Here is an 11,438-nt window from a genome sequence, read left to right as displayed (position 1 = left end):
GGTAGGTATGTTGAATTTCAATGTCACTCTATTTATAGCAATTGGCCACTCGTCCATGACAACAATATTAACAATATAATTAATATAATACTTTAAGGTATTGGGTGACTAAACCACAAAAAAAACAACTGAACAAAAAAGTTTGATAATACCATACTGGGACTTGTCTTATCGTTCAAATTACGATTTATACTATTTCAATGCAATTTTGATCTTTAACAATAGCGTAAACAGAATGCTATGTGGTACTTTTTGATGTAGTTTTACAAAATAAGAAATGTTATGGTCTTAAATTTGTTGATAGTATGATAGTATATAAAGAGCAAGTTTTAAGATTTGACACTAATTTGTAAATAATGCTTCATTAGTAGTCTATTTAGTATATAAATGCAAAGAATGAATCTGCTTTTTGATAAGTATCTCTATTTTCACATTTCTGAAAGTTCATTTCTTATTTCCTTTTCTTTTTGTAATATTTTTTTCTCTCCACAGTGTGATTCGGTCTTGTATTCTCAATATGTCTTTGTTTGTTTTTAGTTTTACTTAAGATAGAAACAATTATAACTTGAATTACTTAAATATGTACAATAAAATATATATATTTCAAGCAATTCTCGTATACTGTCATGCCATATTTAATGATTATTAACAAGGAGATGGCCTTTATAACACAAGCTTATTACAATAATGCATGCATGTATCGTAAATGAGATCTGATGGTATCTGACAGCGGTGTGTTAAGTACACTTTTTTCATGTACATTTTTATCACTCACACTTGCATGATGATGAGTCTACGAATAATAAAGAGGTTTGATATCGTCCACCAACATGCTAACATATCATCAATGACTAAGATAACTGCGTTAATTATTAATACAAAAACAACGCATTGTTTACTTGTTTACTATTGCATTTCTAATATTATACACATTTCAGTTTCGTAACGAATCTTTATTGAAACAGATAAAATCTTGATATCAATTAGAAAGCTTACACTAGTCAAAAAGTATTGATAATGTAGGCATGTCGTTTTGGTAGTACTCTTTTTCTAAAGATCCTTTCTTAATTGCTTAGCTCCATAATTATTTTCTTCCAGTCTATTTGTTATGGTGTAAAACTAATATCAGAATATGATAAAAAAATAGTAAATAAAATTCAGCAATACAAAATATAGTTATGTATATCTCAGTAATCTTAAAACCACATAAATCGTTAGGATCCTTATTCATTCCGCTTTTTAAATTCATAATTGGCTTTGACAATGTACTGAATTAAAGCCTATAAAATTTAGTTTAAGATATATTTTTGTTCTTTCATTTTCCGTGATTTGATGCAACGTTTGGCCATTCAAAGCCTTTTTGGAATTAAGATTGAAAGTTAACATATATTGTAAAGAAAACATTTAAGTAGCACAAAATGATTAATAAAATGTTATATAGCATATTCTTGTACAGGAATTGTCACAAAACATATGTTTAACACATGGAAATGCCAAAATGTTTTGCTTAACAAATATATGTTTCTCCAGATGAAACTGTTATCAAGGAATTATAGCCAGAAAATGGAGAACATTATTTTGAAAATTGAGACAAAGTTTTTTAACAAATACTTTTTCTCAGTATGCTGCTGTCGATTATTGACAACAGTTTATCATATATGTTCTTGGGAGCAATAACATTGGATTAATGCATCAGATTACATCTTGAATTGTTCTGGCTTTATTTTGTTTAGGGTTATGTCGTTATTGTCAAAGCGTTTCATTTGAATCAATCATTTATAAACTTAATTTTGATAAATATTACCACGTATTAATTTAGCAGATTTTCTTATATCTTAGTGCCGACATTGAATATTATTTATTCATGTTTGGCAGGTTTTTTTGTCACATAAACTCAGTAAAGGTCGCGAGGCAAATTTTTCAGCGTTTCTCGTGTAAGGAGGTCTGTGATGCCACTCCAAATAAAAATAATTATATCTGACTTGAGAACATGGAGTGGTATATTTTGTTTATTTTTCTTTGCATATCAAAAAATGCAATTCATTTGAATGTATCAAAATTCAAAATACTATTTTACTACCTTGGATATGTGCACATTTTGTCAGAAACAACCACCTACTCCATTAAAACGTGACCTGATAGCGTAAAAGACAAATTTATCGTTAAATCATATTTATCTGCTGTTACTCAAATACCAAATTCTAGATCGAAATTGATAATGCAATTAATATTATAAGTCATTTTGTTTTTCAAGATGAGACGATGATAACCATTTTTCATGTTTATTTGGTTTAAATTTTGTTCAATGATAAATTGTTCTTTCTACCTAATAATTGTTTGATAGTAAAGAGCTGATTTTTGAAGAGCTGTCGCGTTGCAAAAGAATTTTTTCAATCTTAAACCTTGATTTAAAAGCATATGCAAAATCATTGAAGAATTGAGTGAAGTGTATCAGCTTTTAAAGATTACATAGCTCTTTCCTTCAATGTAGTTATATTTTCCTAGCCTTTATGGATCATTGATTCCAGTGCGTTAAAATTGAAATAAGCCCGGTTTCAATATTTTGCTTCTGCACCAAACTGGTGCAAACTTCAGTAATTTTCTGATCATATGGGGGCAATAGATTTCTGCCGAGAAAGGAAAACGCTACCTACAGCTGTGTCTACAAAAATGCGATAACGTTATGCAATTATACATACAAGGCAAATTGTACAAATAGTGTAAAGCAATAGCTGTCACTTGAAAAAAATCAGTGTGTCTGTGCCAATAAAAACTTTGATAACTTGGTAGAAAAATGCAAATATAAATATCAAAATATTCTTCATAATAATCTTATCAGAACCGTGTCAGCATTTTTGACAAATAATGTCTTTCAGTGTGCCTCTTTCTTTGTTGCACTTTCATAGAATGTACATGTGCCTAGTGTGTGTCATCAATTTGGTCAAGTGTTGTGAAGGCCTCTGCTCAAATCTGTAAATTATTTTTAAGTATGTCCGTCTTGACATTGCATCGTTCCAATCCAGTTGGTAGGCGTTTAATTTTAATTACCTCATATCGGAAGCAATAACAACAGAACTAGGTGTTTCATAAAATTCTATTCTCTGCACTTTCACTCATTATATTTTGTCTTTAGTTCTAACAAAGCATAGCATTTGCGCTCAGCAAATTCGATTTCTTAACAGACTCAAATAAAACTACTTTCAATAGTAAATGTGATCGCACAGAATGGAAGATAATGTTCCAAACTGTAAAACTTTCGTTTTGTTTAACACAATTACGTTGTCTTATATACACAAAATTACTCGCGCGATGTGCTGCAGCTGAAATAAGTTGCTCGGTACTTCAATTCAGTGTTTATAATTCTTTTTCTAGTCCCAAACGGAAATTGATATTTTCACCATTTTAATTTTGTTTTTTATTCTTCTTTAGGGATCACAAGTTGTTAATATATAACACATCTTGAAATTAGTTGTTCACCAAAGACGCGAGCTGACAACACCTGATGTAACAAAATAAAGGGGTTTATTATATTTTTTTAGTATTGATGATAATAATAATCTTTTATTTTATCTTTTTGACTTACTTACTTGTTGATTTTGAAATAAGTGTGCAAATATGTTACATGTAATGTTAAATAAGTGTGAATTTTGTTAACAAGTGACCTACAATCAGAACTGTTTTGGTGATGATTGTTCAAATAAAATAAGAGTATTTATTCTTATCATAAAAACGATACTGACGCAATCTATCAATGAATTATTTTTGTTTATTTTCACTTAAGCTTATATTTTTACAGTGCTATGTAAGTATGATATGACAATATATTGATATTGACAGATACATTTATAGAACGTTACTTAGAGGTTTTATATTCTTTCATATCTATTCAAACAACGATAACATTTAACTCTGACTTTGAATGATACTGGCTTTTATTTGATGCCTTATAAATTCACAACTTCAAGACCCTCTGCTGTATCTATTAATGGCAACCATATTATTGCAAGAGTCTCAGAGCAAACATTTTACAGATTAATATACTTTCAATTGCAGACATAGATATGCAAGAATTATTACTTAAACAAATCAAATAAACGGTGTGTACATGTTTACTTACATTAGTAATTCAAAGCGCTTATTTATTTTGTCTTATTATATAAATGAGTACATTTACATTACCTTGAAGATTTTTTTTTGGATTGATTTGCAGTTATAGAACACTGTATAAAGAAAGATCCATATTTGTCTGTTGTTTACAATTTACAGATGTATTTCTGTTATTAAAAAATTACCAACAAACTTTATGTTTTACCACGTTTGCTGTTTAAACATTCGATATTGTATTAATCGAAAGTGCCTATAGAGATCAAATAAATTAAAGCGGTAAATTGTCAAAACCATCACGCTTTACGTTATCATATATCTAAAATAGTAATTATTAATTGGCAACTAAAAATAAAATGTTTTAGTTTATAGAAAATATAAACAAAACAATTGTCGTATTTTAAACATTTGAACATTTTTACAATTTTTGATGTATGATCACCAGTTGATAATTGTTGTGAATGGTTCGTCTGAATTACGAAACTTGAAATGTTTGATAGGATTGTTTTAAATTATTTAAATTCACATAAATCAGATTGTTTTGTTTGAAAAAAAAGATATTATTTTGAAATACCCTTTGAAATTTTACAATTATTATAAATCATGCAAGTGAACAGGAAATATGAAAAATAGCCATGAAGCTGAATCATTTATTTTCCGAGCATTGAACTTTATGCTGTAAATTAAAAAATAATGCACTTAAATGTTGAGAAGTAATGAGAGGCTGGTACGTATTTAATAGAACAATTTAAATGTTGATGCTGCACATCAAAGACGCCGCCAAATGATGTGAACAGCCACAGGTAAGGTACAAAATCAGCCTAAATATTTGATTTAAATATAGATTTGTTTGTCGTGAAATGAACATTTCATATGATTTACTTAAGATTCAAAGTTCTAGTGATATCTATAATATATCAATTCATATATGCATTTAATTTGGGAGTTTGTCGCTATTCTTTTAAAAGTATGTTTAATCGTAAATAGTGTGTCTTAATTACGAAATTGGTGATGATTTCTGTGTAATATAGCAAAATCTAGAGCTGTTAGATCAAACACTTTTTAATTTTAATAAACTTCAAGCTAAACTAACAGTTACAGATTTCATGATAATAACATATCCGTTGTCAAAGCTGGTCTTGAACCTAGGATTCAGAAGTGTAAGACCACAGCTACCCTCAATAATCACCATGTTATCACAAGAGATGGTCTGTCAAATTATGTCTGCCTAGAAATTCTGTTTTTTTCCCCATATTTTACCTATGTCTGTTATGAAAATTAACTACTGCATTGAAATAGTTGTTTATTTTATAACATACTTAGTCAACATGTATATTACGAACTTAGTCTACATGTATGTTTTGATACTATATAAGCCGTGCCATTCTTTGTTGTTGTTTCTTTTTTAATTATTCGCCTGAAATAAAGATAAAGACAATCAGTCTAATTGTCTTTCCGTTATCTTTTGACTTCATTGTTTGATTGCAAGTATAAAACCCATCTCTCTACACAAAAACTAATCCAATGTTTACCCAATCTATCATATACATATTCTTATACTCTTAGAAAACTGTTATGATATACTGCAATCGATTACATTTAAAAGAGAACATAAATTGTTCTTCAGTTACGGAGTCGTCAATGCGTTTCATTTTAATGAAACATTCAAATTGAACGGATACAGTGGAATATGTTGTGTAGCAGGTCTGTTAAACGTCAGTTATTTTAAGTACGGTTCGTTTGTCTAATTATCATAACCTAGGTAAATTATCGTGGTGTTTTATTCATTTTGAGCATATTTCATTGTAATTTACCGTGTAATAAAATGTTCTTAGTTGGCAGACAATCTTAGATACAAATGTTCGAGAATTTCGAAAAAATAATATGACATAATTTTTGTCTGGAAAGAAAAGCTTACCTATAACACACAAAATAGACGGAACAAAGAAAAAGAGGCACTTATTTTCATTATCATTGATGAAATTATTTTTTCTCTGTAGTAAAACGGTTTCTTTATTGCGAATCTTGAAAACTAAATTGATGTATGACCTTTTTGCAGCAAAGAAATGTTTTACTTGATAAACAATAGTAAGTTTAAACGCTAAATAATTAATTTTGAGTGCAAATACTTACATAATAACTAGCCGTATAATCTAAGATTGTTATGACCTGACTACATGTACATGAAGCTCCTGCATTCCAGAACAGAGTCAATGTTTAATAAATTTAACAGGGTCGTAGGTTATTTCTTTAAATGAGTTTTGGTTTATTGTTAATATTGATCCTACAATTTTACAAATTAATATGGCAGATATAATATTCTGTTTTCCACACATTGCCGTTTTTGGTGTTTTCTTTTCTATTTACATTTATGTACTCACTATATATAAATATTGTTGAAGAAGTCAAATTTTAATATGATTTAATTTAAATCTGTAATGAAAGAATAATTGCATGATTAGTTTCGATAAGAGAATTGCAATGTTACGTTCAGAGAGTTGTCAAATACCAAACGGACAACTTTTAATTTATTAGATATTAAATTGTTACAGCCAGACTCTCAAAATATTCAAGAAAATACTCACATGGTATTGATATTTACACATTTGATACTTCTGTCGTATTTGATACATTACTTTAAAGACATTCTTGATAAAAGAGCTCTTAAGGCAATTAATTCTAACCTTAATGAATTTATATCTGATTTATTCGATGGTTCGTAGTGATTTTTCAATTATTTCTAGTGCCTTTGTAACCAGTTAAATAATCAAAACAACGTCATTCTCAAAAATTTGATGCGAAAGCATTGCCTGTTTGTATATCGATGAAATTCCATACATTTTTTATTTAATAGTCCGAAAAGTTACATAAACACAATGAACCATGTGATACAAGCGAAACAAATAAAAGTTTTGGTACATAGGACTCGTTCATGAGTATCTTGTTAAGCATTAAGTCTTTAGTAAGTAACGTATTAGTGTGGATCCTAAATATAACACTTTATATGAAAGAAAGACTGAATTTACTGTTGTTATCACCATATATCTAGACAGTTACTAACGCAGTAATGAATATTATCGAATATTTTCTAGAGGATTACTATTATTCGTAATATAATTGCCTTTACCTTTCTTTGGTTAACCCAATTTGTACACAAGGCAAAATAAGGACTTTGGTCAATAATTAAAAGTTCAAAACATAAATCTACACGCATCCAAACTTATTTAGCTTTCTTTACATAAATCTGATAAAAAAACTTTAAATTAGATCATGAATTCATACTAGACTTTTTGAATATTCATTATGTATCATTATGATTATTTCTCTTGACAACATTTTTACATTGTAATCAAATGATAACGACGTTAAAGGAATCCATTTCAAATTATAAAAAGGCTATTATGTTTACAAATACGTGTTATACAAATAGATTAAAGGTATGGCATCTTACTTTATAATAGTAGTGAAGTAGATTTTAACCCGTGTGTTTAAGATCTCGCGTACAACCCATTAAACATAATTAAACTATTATCAATATCGCCATTATAATTATCAATTTCGAGCCGTAGTGATTAATTGAGCCTTTATTATATAGCTTATTTCAATAAAAGTAGTACATTATTCACTTAAAGCCGTTGCACCCAAAATGATAATGTTTTCTTTTGATGTCAATGTTGTAGTTAAAGCTAGTATAAGTTTGCTGCAAATCCATGTGTGTCTGAAGTTGTTTTAACAATTGAAGTATTAAAGCTGCGTGTCCTTTTTCGTCGGAAATATACATGTATTTCGGATGAATTATTTTTTCATTGCAGTACATTTCGTTAACATTGTGTTTATTGGGGAGATCGGGTATTAGATATATTTACTGCAGTTATAGTGTTGTAAGTGAAGAGTTAATAAAGGAAGGGAATGAAAAAGCAATACAAATAAATCTGATTGTAGCATTAATGATGTTTTGTGAAAAAGGAAGGTAACCGTATATCAGTCAGATCAATTGCTTAATGTGTTGTTTCGTTTTAATTTGTTGCCATCTTGGCTTCATCGGAACGTGATACTTAAAATCAATATTTTTGAATAAAACGTATTTCAATGTAAAGAATTGTAAATATTGAAACATATTATAACGCATTAAGTAAAGGAAAAATTACTAGCGTAAGCAGTTATTCATTGGTTTAGCAATTGTATCTCATCGTTAATTCTATACCACATAATGTAAAATAGTACCAATAATGCTTTAGTAATGTGTACAATATATATAAATACGTGTTAGATACTACAATTTATGTTGGCTTTACCGAGTAATTTACAATTATGCACCAAGTGCACTTTATTGGTACCTTTACCGTGTCTGGGATCTCTGTTGACGTTTTTATTACTCAATTTGTATAGTTTGCCAGCACAATGTTACTGTAATACCATTTCAGCGTGCTGCCAGAATGTCCTAATTGCCTCTACACACAATAAACTTACACAGTAAAATTATTGATAAATATGTCAAAACAAAACGTGATTATGTCCATGTTAATTATAGAAATGATAAAATGCAACCTTAAGAAATACATTTTTTTTCTCTTTTTTTTTCAAGCAAAAAGTGTCTCTCTCTTTTCACACAAACATTTTTTTTCTAATTTCTAAATTATAAGCATCCAAGTGTAGGTCTCTGTGTTGTAGCAACCTTTTTTTCTAAACTAATTTACATTATCTTTGAGATGCAGAAACAAAGGCAATGAAATTGACATTAATTCAAACTATACATAAAATAAATTTTTTAAATTGAGTAGATATTCACAAAAACTGAAGATTGACAACATCCAAACTATTTCGACAAAGTATTATTATTTATCATTATTATTACTACTACATGTATTTTTTTTATTTGGTTTGCTTTAAAAAGAAAACGTCAGTTTAGGCTTAAAAGATAAAAAAAATATTAGCTGTTGTTGTTTTTCGTTCTGAGAGTCTAGAGTAGTTAAATAATTTCAGCGTAAATTGTCCGTAATAAGCAACAACATGTCTCTAAAACTAAACGCATTAAAAACAAACTTGTAGTTTATCGGAATTATTGCACTTCCTTGTTCAAAATGATATTTAATGTCTCACAAAAGACTGTTTACACTGCAATATGTCTGGTACAGTGTTGTGAATTATTCTTTGAATATTTATTATAACTTACACGCAAATCATTGGTAATAAAATATCTGTTTAGAGAATTACATAACATAAAATTCCTTCGGGAATATTCTTTTTTATTTTTCCGTATATCCTTTAAGTTTTTCGTACGTGATATGAAATCGTATGGATTGAAAATAAACTTTTATGCTGTGACAAATATTAATCATGAACACATATTTTCTTTAAAATGAATTGCTCCTTCAAAGCGTTACCACAATATCAAGTTGCCCTAAAACAACATCATGTGGGAATATTACAAGGAAAATTTATTTATAAAACGAACTGAGGTGAACTAATTAGAATGATACAGTTTTAATTGTAAATTATATAATTGATAAGATATGTGTCAACGATATTTCATTTACAAGTTTAGAAAAAATTATTGTACGTGAAAATTGCCATTTAAATTTTTATTTAATGCATTTTTTCAAAAAATAATTTTACAATATGAACAAAAATCAAACAGGCTTGAGGTGGAACTTTATTAGGTATGTATATGTTGTTCCATTGTCAAGGGACGAAAAAGGTATTATAGCTTAAAACTCTATGTTAATATCACGTACCTTAGAATATCAAATTTTAACATCGAGGTTGATAATTATCATTAAATAAGACTCCATATACCAGCCCGATGCACTTATATGAGTGACGTTCTTACTGTCGTATAGTTTCATTATTCACAGCTAAATAGTTTTTTTGTAATTGATATGGCATTCAAAGAAAAGCAGAATTCTATTCCTTTCCGTGATTCGCTAATATATACATTACTTTAATTAGTCAAGTAATAGTATCGCAGTGTAAGCTTGTACTTGTAGCTTGATTATTTGTCTGCATTCCAATCAAAATTGCATGCCTCCAGATGAGCTAAAATATTACAATAAAATCAAAGTTAAGAAAAATCTATAAAGATTTTAAGAAAAATTAAGATTCAAATAATAGTTTACATGTTGTGTGCGATAAATGACTGACTTTACCACCATAATTCTACTACGTGACTAATACAGTAAGAACTATGTTTGCAAATGTCGACGTCTTGCTTTTTGTTGGTAGTTAAAGTGGATTATAAATGCAATTGCAATGAGTAACTTGCTATCCTTGTTCACTTGACAATATTTCACATTTTAATATATTTTCAAAATTATCATGAAAATCGGCATGAATCTTGAGGCATGCTGCTATAAGCGTTTGCATATACACTACATGTCCTTTATGTAATTTTAAAAATAACAGAGATACGTTAAATTTTTTCGTGTAGGAAATTAGTGTAATCATGTTTAAAAAAATCTGGAAACAAAGTGATCCCTCTGCAGCATTAATCACAACAAAACCTGATTTGAATAAAACCTGATTTGATCAAATCTATAAGGATTTATAATTTGATAAATAAGTTGTCATGGAGAAAACTGTATATAAATATCATATATAGAAATCCGTCAATTTAATAATATCAAAAATGAAGAATTGATAATAAAATCGTTGTGATTTAATGAAGAATTCATAAAAAAAGGGTTTGTGATATTTGAACATACAAACTGACAAGTTTGAACGGGTGAGAATTCATATTTTATTTAGATGTACAATTGAATCATGTCTCATCATACACCAAACTGATACATATATCTACTGTACACTTAAAATGTCGGTAACATATTTATCTGGGCTACTTATGTTTGAGTTATTCTATTAACCTAAAGATGATTTTAAGTTGTATGCCAAAACAATGTCAATTTATTATCTTTTTGAGCATAAAAAACAAATAAACTTGTATTACTTTGTTGAATATGTCAGAAACTTTTGTCTATAGTAACCTTTGTTTTACTTTTGTATGTTTATTTTTATTTATACACTCATTTAATATCTTTCAAAAATACAATCACCTGAAAATTTACATTCTGGTTTACGTTTGACACAAAAACCCATGTATCATATTTCTTCATGACAAAGACTCTGAGTTAGGCATACAGTAATTTAAATTCAAGAAAGGTACTCCAAATTACCTTAAATGATTTGATATGAAATTACTGTAAGTGACATACATCATAAGACTAACAGACAAAAGCCTTTTCACTTCGAACATATACTACGGTATACGCAATTGGACTGTTATTTTGATAACGCTTTCATTTCAGTAAGATACAATTTGCATGGATAAATATAAAATT

The sequence above is a fragment of the Ruditapes philippinarum genome, unplaced genomic scaffold (assembly GCF_026571515.1).
Source record: "Ruditapes philippinarum isolate M1 unplaced genomic scaffold, ASM2657151v2 ctg486_1_1_1_1, whole genome shotgun sequence".
NCBI lineage: Eukaryota > Metazoa > Mollusca > Bivalvia > Venerida > Veneridae > Ruditapes > Ruditapes philippinarum.
Note: the sequence above shows the minus strand (reverse complement) of the source record.